General features: G+C 37.6%; 1 non-coding gene across 1 annotated transcript; it reads left to right on the forward strand.

Moving 5' to 3' along the window:
* Nucleotides 1-2208: 2208 nt before the first annotated feature.
* On the forward strand, nucleotides 2209-2315 carry LOC111776152 (U6 spliceosomal RNA). The gene has a single exon (XR_002812106.1). It is a non-coding gene; the product is annotated as a U6 spliceosomal RNA (small nuclear RNA).
* Nucleotides 2316-9061: the final 6746 nt, after the last annotated feature.

Genomic DNA, 9061 nt, shown 5'->3' on the forward strand with positions numbered 1-9061 from the left:
CATTCCTCTCCTCGTTTCCTACAAATGAGTGTTACCCAATCTCATAGACTTCCATTCTTCCATTAATTCCAAGGCTCTTTATTAGTGAGCATCTAAATCAAGTATTGAGAACTATGAAAATAATTTCCATAAGCTAAAATTAATGCTTTACTTGAATTTACTAAAGAATTTAATTAAATATTCTATTAAAACAAAAAAGGAAAAGCACTGGATTTGTGCCTCAACTGGAAAAGCACTTGCTATGGATGCATGTTTGCATGCGCACACTTTTAAGAACATTATTGGAATCCTGCTTAAAAGTGGGATCAACTGGTCCAGGTGGGTCTTGAACCCTCTTAAGCATCTCAAGCAGGAAAAAGGTTAAAATGAAATAAAGATGCTGAGACTCATCTATATTCTAGTTTAGATCAAAACCTTTGTAAAAATGCCCACCCCTCACTATTTCCCACCCACTGAAATGGCTATGAAACAGACAATACTAACGTTGGTGATGACACAGAGAAATTGAAACCATCATATATTGTTGATGGAAATGTAAAATGGTACTACCACTTTAGAAAACTGCTTTGCAGTTTCTTAAAAAGTTAAATACAAAGGTACTATGTGATGCTGATGCTGAGCAAGGGCTCAATCTACTCACTGAAAAATAAAAGGCCAAACAGTGGTAGAGAAAGAACTTTAATAAGCAATAAGCTAGTATATAGGAAGATAGTGGACTACCATCCTAAAAAGACTCAACTTAAAGGGAATCGATTTGGAAATGACTTATATAGGGCAAATGGAGTTGGGAGGGGTCTCAGGAGTGATCTCAGGGTCTCAGGGTCAGGTGATGGATGACCACAGAACACTGGGCACCTCTCTGTAGCAGATGTGCTGAATGCAACATTCCTGAGGAATCTAAGAAAACCTCAGTTCCTTCCTTATCTGGGATGGAAGGAGCAGTTTTGGTAGAGGACCTAAATCTTCTGCTAACAAGTTATTCTTTCTACTGGTTCAGATTAGCTTGCCTACATGCAGTTCTAAATATTTTTCCAAAGCACATTGTGAGAATAAGACAGGGCGGGGAGCATGTGGCCTTGGGAGCTGAACTTCTAAGAGTCCCCTGCGGAGGGGCAAGTGTCTTTCATATTAGTTCATGGGCTACCTGTGCAAATTCAGGGTGAATTCTATGGGTTGCATTCGGTAGATCTTTAGTCTGTGACATATGATGCTTACAATCAGCCATTTTAGCTTCTCAGTGCTCCTGCAAGGTGCTTAGTCAGACCAGGGGCTGGCAGCAAACTACTCTCTTATCAGCAGTTCTCCTGCTGTTGTGCAGGGCAAGCTCAGAAACTGGTTGCTTTGTTTCCCTCTTTAACCTTGTTGGTACAGCACAGTTTCATCCTAATCCAGGGAAACTTTAAGTCCTTCATCCTCAATTTCAACACAACAATTCCACTTCTAGCTATCTAGTCAGGAGAGATAAAAATATATATCTACACAAAGACCTGTACACAGATGTTCACAGCTGCATTGTTCGCAAGAGAAAAAAAGTAGAAATAACCTTCAGAATGAATTAAAAAAATGCGTGTCCACTCAATCGAATCCTATTGGGCAATAGAGAAGAATGGAAATAGTGATACACATGAAAACATGGTGGACTTTAAATACATTGTGCTCAGTGAAAAAAACAAGGCATAAAAGAACACATGTCAATTGATCCATGTACATAAAATGTCCAGAAAAGGTAAATCTGTAGAGACAGAAACAGTGATCATGTAGGGCTGAGGGTGGAAATAGGGAGTGACTGTAAATGGGATTGGAATTTCTTTTTAGGTTGATGGAAATGTTCTAAAATTAGATTGTGGTGATGGTTGTACAACTGTAAGTACCCTAAAGTCCACTGAATTGTAGTTAAACCCAGTGGAGGATGGACTTTAGGGCATCTAAATTATATCTCAAAAAAGTTGTTTAAAAGGAAGCTTCCCAGACTCAGAGAAAAAGGCAAGTAGAACAGGGTACATCCTCTGCTGGACATGACTAGGTAAGGAAAGAGGTCCTCATATCAGAGGTCTGCCCAACTGGAAAGGACATTCAAAATGGAACTCACAGGAAGCACGTTCAAATTGGATTGGGACATTCCTAGACAAAATGACCTAAGACTCCATCATAGATGAGAAAGTAGATCTGTATTTAAAGTTGGGTTAGGCAGTTAGAAAGCAGTTTGTTGTGCTGGCTTCGGCAGCACATATATTACAATTTGAACAATACAGAGAAGATTAGCATGGCCTCTGTGCAAGGATGACTTGCAAATTCATGAGGCGTTCTATATTAAAAATAAAAATAAAAAGCAGTTTGCTACAGTGGTAAGAAAATCAGACCTGGAATTAGATGACCTAAGTTCAGTTAGCTCTTCCATTGACCACTCTGAGCTTCAGCTTCCACATCTGCTCTTATTTATAGCTGTGGCTCATTTACAGAGTACCTTTCATAAAGAGTACCTCCCACCACCAGGGATTCTTTTTAAGGTGACTTTCATGTGTTAACTCATTCAAGTCTTAGAACAACAGAGGGTTTAGGATTATTCCCAGATCTAGATACGGAGAGGTTAGTGAACTTCTGAAAGTCATGCAGCTACTGAATGGATGAACGCAATGATATTTCAATCAAATGGTGTGAGTCCAGGGCCTGAGAGATTTTTCACTTCACCATGCATGCTGTATTCCACAGTACTCTCACCCAGGTGGAAAATTTGAGGAGCATTTCATAAGAAAGTTTTAGAAGTATTCAAAAAGAGAGGTAGCCCGCAGGAACATGGGTTAGAGGGTAGAGAGCCCCTGGTTTTGACCTCTTAGTCCATCATGACCTTGAATAAATGCCTAATTCTCATATCCTCAACTTTCCTAATATGTAAAATGGAAATAATAACAAAATATATTCCCAAGCATTCTGGTATGAACAGAAATGCCAGTAAAGTGTAAAGTCCAGTGCTTGGCCCTTAGTCACAAATGTTTGTTATTATTCTTGGCATTGTTATATGAATGTATAAGAACAATGGGTGGGTCAATAAAGGCTAGTTTAATCTAAATCTGAACCAGTTATATGACTTTGCTTGAATAACTGTCATTCTGGGGATTTTCAAAGCAAACTCAGAGAATTGAACCACATGAGTTCTCAATTCTCCCTCAGATCTAATGATTAATGACAATAATTTATCATGATATTAACAATTACATTAACAATCACATTATCGATTTACTTTGTTAAAAATTCACACAATACCATAAGATTCTGAAATCTACCACTTACCAAACACCAACTACTTAGGTTGTTCTTATCAATCATCACAATTTTCCAAGGTATGCATTATTACACCCCTTTACAGATGGGGACACTGAGATCCAGTTGGTTTCCGATTAGAAGGGAGTTAGCCTCCAAGTTTACCTAGCCGATAAGGGATAGAAAAGGAATTCAGATCCAAGTCTTTCTGGCACAAAAGTACCCACTATCATCCACTATATCAGTTGTCTCCCCAAACGTTACCTGATGCTTGTAGTTCACTTTTTTTTCCCTGAGGAAGATTCACCCTGAGCTAACATCTGTGCCAATCATCCTCCATTTTGTATGTGGGTCGCCTCCACAGCGTGGCCACCAACAAGCAGTGCAGGTCCATGTTCAGAAACTGAACCTGGACTTCCAGAGCAGAGCACCCTAAACTTACCAACTAGGCCACAGAGCCAGTCCCTGAAATTCACTTTTTATTCTACCTGGAAAAGTCAAAGTGAAGGTGAATTGCTGCTGTTGAGATGTTGTTCTCAAAAAGCCAACTCCATCTATATACTTCAGGCATGCCATATCCCACATCCAGATTACAAAGGAATAAAATGAAGGTGAGGTGATTCATTGTGTTAAAAATGCATCAGAAGATGAGTAACTTTAAATTTCTTCCAAAGAAGCATTAACACATCATTGGATTTCTATAAACTCAATTAGTACACAATTTCAGAAGGGCCACCTGTTCTACAAAGAGAGGCCACTTGTGCCAGCCAAGGAGCTGTTGTTAACTGGCCAAGACCTCAGGAACTTGTTTTCAATTAGTTTAATCATTAATATGATTTGATTTTCTGGGTGTGAGCCCAGCCCTTGAGAGGCTAACAGCACTTTCCTGAAAAGGATTCCAAGAATTTCTACCTCCAAGACAAAGGAGGAGAGTGGGAAGTGGGAGAATTGAAAGTCAGGAAATCAAGTGGCTCATTCCTACACTTTCATGACTGAGCAGAAGTTTTAGAATAGCAACAGACGCTGAGGCCCAGGTGAGCCTAGCTAAGATTGTGACATTCTGTGCCAAGACACATTTTATACCAGGTTCAATAGTCTTTCTAAGGATACAACTGAGGTCAGTGTCTTCTGAGTTCTTGGGTGCTAGGAGACTAATTCTCAAAGCCAGTTAAAGTGAAGAAATCCAGTTATTCTCTCATCACATGGCACCAACATCACCTAACTTTGAGTATTTCTATAGTCTGGTGACTTGATTCTAGCCCCACAACCAGAGTTCATCCTTTCCCTCCCCAATGTATATAACTTAACCTCTAATCGTGCCTGAGTATTTAAAAAGTATTGTAATAAATTTCAAAAATACACAAAAGTAGAAGACTCATATAATAAATCTCAATATGTCTAACTTCTGGGTTTAATAATTATCATCTTCTGAATAATCTTATCTCATCAATACCCCCATTCATTTATCCCTCCCCCATTGGATTACTGTGAAACAAATCCCAGACATCATATCACTTCATAAAGAAATATTGCAGCAGGCAAGCCCGGTGGCATAGTGGTTAAGTTTGCATGCTCCACTTTGGCAGCCTTGGGTTCACAGTTTCAGATCCTGGGTGCGGACCTGTATACTCTTCATCAAACTATGCTGTGGTAGCATCCCACATATAAAGCAGAGGAAGATTGGTGCAGGTATTAGCTTAGGGTAAATCTTCTTCCAGCAAAAAGAGGAAGATTGGCAACAGATGTTAGCTCAAGGCCAATCTTCCTCACCAAAAAAAGAAAGAAAGAAAGAAAGAAATATTTCAGGATGTATATATAAATGATAAGGACTTTCTCTTAAAATTAACTATGGGACCTCTTTCATGGCGTAGTGCTTAAGTTTGGCACACTCTGCTTCTGCGACCTGGGTTCACAGGTTCAGATCTTGGATGCAGACCTACACCACTCATCAGACATGCTGTGGTGGCAGCACACATATAAAATAGAAGAAGATTGACATAGATGTTAGCTCAGGGCTAATCTTCCTCACAAAAAAAGTTAATTATAATACCATTATCATTACTACTAAAATTAAAAAATTATTTCTTAATGTCATTGAATATTCAGTCCCTATTCAAAGTTACCCGACTGTCCCATAGAGTAAATATACAATTATCTGTTCAAATCAAGATTCACATAAAGTCTGAATGGTTGATACATCCTTTTAGTCACTCGGAACCTGCAGTTTCCCTCTCTCTGTTTTTGTTTTTTGGGTTTTTTTGTGAAGAAGTTAGGGGCCGTAGAGTTTTCCATTGTCTGAATAAATCAGTGTGGTATCTTTTAACATGTTCCTCTTTCTCCTCTATTTTATTTCGAAATTGATAATTGAATCTAGAGACTCAACCAGAATGAGTTGATATTTCATCAAGAATATTTCATAGGCCATGTGTACTTCCATCAGAAGACACATACCGTGGGCTGTCTTCCTTTTTGTAACATTAGGAGCCATCAATAACTACTATTTCTCTTGAGATTGAAAAATAGTAGTATTCTAATTCTACAATCTCTTCATTTATTAACCAGAGTGCTTGCATAAATAAAAACCACTATTTAGTAGCTATTTGGTTACTCTCATATATAGTTTCTAAAGGAAAATAGGGATAAATGCTTAATTCTTTCCTCTAATTTATCAGTTTTCAAAATAACAATTTGGTTCCTAGATTCCTCTAAAGATGATCAATGAGATTTCATTTACAGTATCATTATGAATTCATGGATTTAATGTATTTGATTTGTACAATCTATTCCTTTGATTCTTATTAATGCTCAAATTATCCTAAATTTAGCCAGTGGGAGTCTCTTCAAGATGGTTTCTGAGAACTTTTGAGGCAACCCTAGAAATATTCAACAGCTTTCTTTTTTCTGTATGGAAGATGCATTTTTTCCTTTCTTTTTTTTTAAGAAATTAGCCCTCAGCTAATATCTGCTGCCAATCCTCCTCTTTTTGCTGAGGAAGACTAGCTCTGAGCTAACACCGTGGCCATCTTCCTCTACTTTATATGTGGGACATCTGTCATAGCATGGCTTGATAAGCGATGAGTAGGTCTGCACCCAGGATCTGAACCCGCGAACCCCAGGCTGCCAAAGCAGAGGGTGGGAACTTAACTGCTATGCCACCAGACTGGTCCCCAAGATGCATTTTTTTAATTTCATATTTTTAAATTTTTTATTGAGATATAATTGACATAACAATGTGTAAGTTTAAGGTGTACAACATGTTGATTTGATACATTTGTATGTTGCAATATGATACATTTGTATGTTGCAATATGATTGCCACCATAGAATTAGCTAACACCTCCATCACATCACATAATTATCATTTCTTTTTTGTGATGAGGACATTTAGGGTCTAAAAATAGTCAAGAGATAACAAGTGGTAAAGATGTGGAGAAAAGGGAACACTTGTGTACTGCTAGTGGGAATGCAAATTGGTACATCCACTATGGAAAATAGTACGGAGGTTAAGATAGAGCTACCATAAGATCCAGCAATTCCACTTCTGGGTATATAACCAAAAGAAATGAAAGCAAGATATCTAAAAGACATCAGCATCCCCATGTTTATAACAGCATTATTCACAACAGCCAAGATATGAAAACAACCTTAGTGTTTGTCAATGGATTACTAGATAAAGATGTGGCATATATATGTAGTGAAATATCATTTATCCATGAGAAAAAAGGAAATCCTGCCATTTTCAACAACATGGATGGACCCAAAGGGCATTATGCTAAGTGAAATAAGCCAGACGGAGAAAGACAAATACCGCACACTGTCACTTATATGTGGAATCTAATTAAAAGAAAAATTCAAACTCATAGAAGCACAGATTAGAAAACCAGTTGCCATAGGTCAAGGGGTAATGGAAATGGGGAGAGGCTGATAAAGGGCACAAACTTACAGTCAGAAGATGAATAAGTTCTAGGGATCTAATGCACAGCTTTGTGACTATAGCTAATACTGTACTATATACTCGAAAGTTGTTAAGAGACAAAATACATTTTAATGATTTTTAGTTATTTGCAAATATTATATGCTCATTTTTGGAAAATTGAGAAATTAAAAAAATTAGGACCAAAAATGTTATAATAAACCCTATTTCATGTCTTAGAGATTAATCATGGTTATTTTAGTTCATTTTATTATTTTTATATGTAAGCATATATTTTACATAAGTTAAAGGATATGTTTTACCATCTCTTATTAACAGCTTTATTTATGGTAATGGAAAATTGAAAACAACCTAACAGTACAATAATAGGATATGTGATGTTTTTAAATTATGGTGCATCCATATAATAGAATATAATGCAGCCATTAGAAGTAATATTTTATCAATCTAATGATATATGCATATGCTAGTGACAATATAGTGAAAAATAAGCATAATATTGCCAAGTCATGCTCCAGGAAGGTATTAACTGTTACTCACATCGACAATATATGTGTTCATTTCCATGAATGCTCGCTAGAACTAAATAATATTAACTTTTAATTTGTGTGAGTTTTCCATGCTTCGTTTTAAAGTATTATTTGAACTTTTTGGGTAACCTCTTTGGAGGCAAGTCGTATAATCGTCCTGGATCTGTTCCAAAGGATCACGCCTCTCTCTCCTTGACTCACCACCACATTCTGTTATTTCTCAGAACCAAGTCTGGCTGTGATACTGCGCACGTTGCAGCTCCTGGCTTCAGGTCCAGCGTTACTTCCAACACACCGTGTGACCTTCTTTACAGTCATTCCTAAACTCATTTAATTTTTAAATAGCAGAGCACTACCATACCAGAGTTTTTAAACACCTGCTTCCAACCGGTCTTGGGAGCACAATTTGCGCTTCACTCGGGGTCATTCTTTAGGTTGGATGAGATGGGGGAGGGGCAAACCTGAGTCACTGCAAATATAAACTCAGCAGTCAATATCAGACTCAGAACATGTACCAGAAAGATACAAATATGTGATATGGTTTTAGATTCAGTGGTAATAAACTATGAATAAACTGTTCCTTAAAGTGAAGCGACAGTAAGATGATGTGACAAATATCAAACTTGAATGTGCAGGTATCTGAATCTCAATCCTCAGGCTGTGTCCACACTAGTACAAATTATATAAGAACGTGAATTGTATTTTCTACCCTTCTCTGTCCATCTCCAGCACTCATACATCAACTGGAAGTTGAAGTCTTCAATGCTGGATTTTTTTGAGAGCTGAGATGGGAATTGTTTCTTCTTCCCTGACCATGACACATCATGGACCAAAAGTGGAATATAAATAAACTCCATTGGAGGATAAAACATTGTCATCCAAGAAATAAGAGACATTTGAATGTTGGATATTATGAAGAAGAGATTAAGTACCATCTTCTCCTCTCTGACTGGTGGGTTACAGATGAAACGTGGCTTATTTTGAGAGGACAAATCATCACAATCCTCTCAGCTCTCCACAACGAAATTGACTTGTTTGACTGATCCAGGTATCAGCTATTTTTCACATACTGCTTCCCAGGCACAAGGGAATCAAATTTCTAACCCTGACCACAGGTAAGAGCACCACCTCTGGAGTCAGACAGGTTTAAGTTCTAGCCTATTAGCTGAATGTATCTGGGCAAAGCAAGTACTATGCTTCAGTTTCATCATTTATAAAATGGAGATAATGACATCTCATCTCATAAGATATCTCATAGTGTTTTGGAGGACTAAATAAAATAGTGTTAATCAAAACACGTGAACCTCATCTACAGTTATTGAAGAGGAGATTTTCAAAT

This window comes from Equus caballus, chromosome 12 (genome assembly GCF_041296265.1).
Source record: "Equus caballus isolate H_3958 breed thoroughbred chromosome 12, TB-T2T, whole genome shotgun sequence".
Taxonomy (NCBI): domain Eukaryota; kingdom Metazoa; phylum Chordata; class Mammalia; order Perissodactyla; family Equidae; genus Equus; species Equus caballus.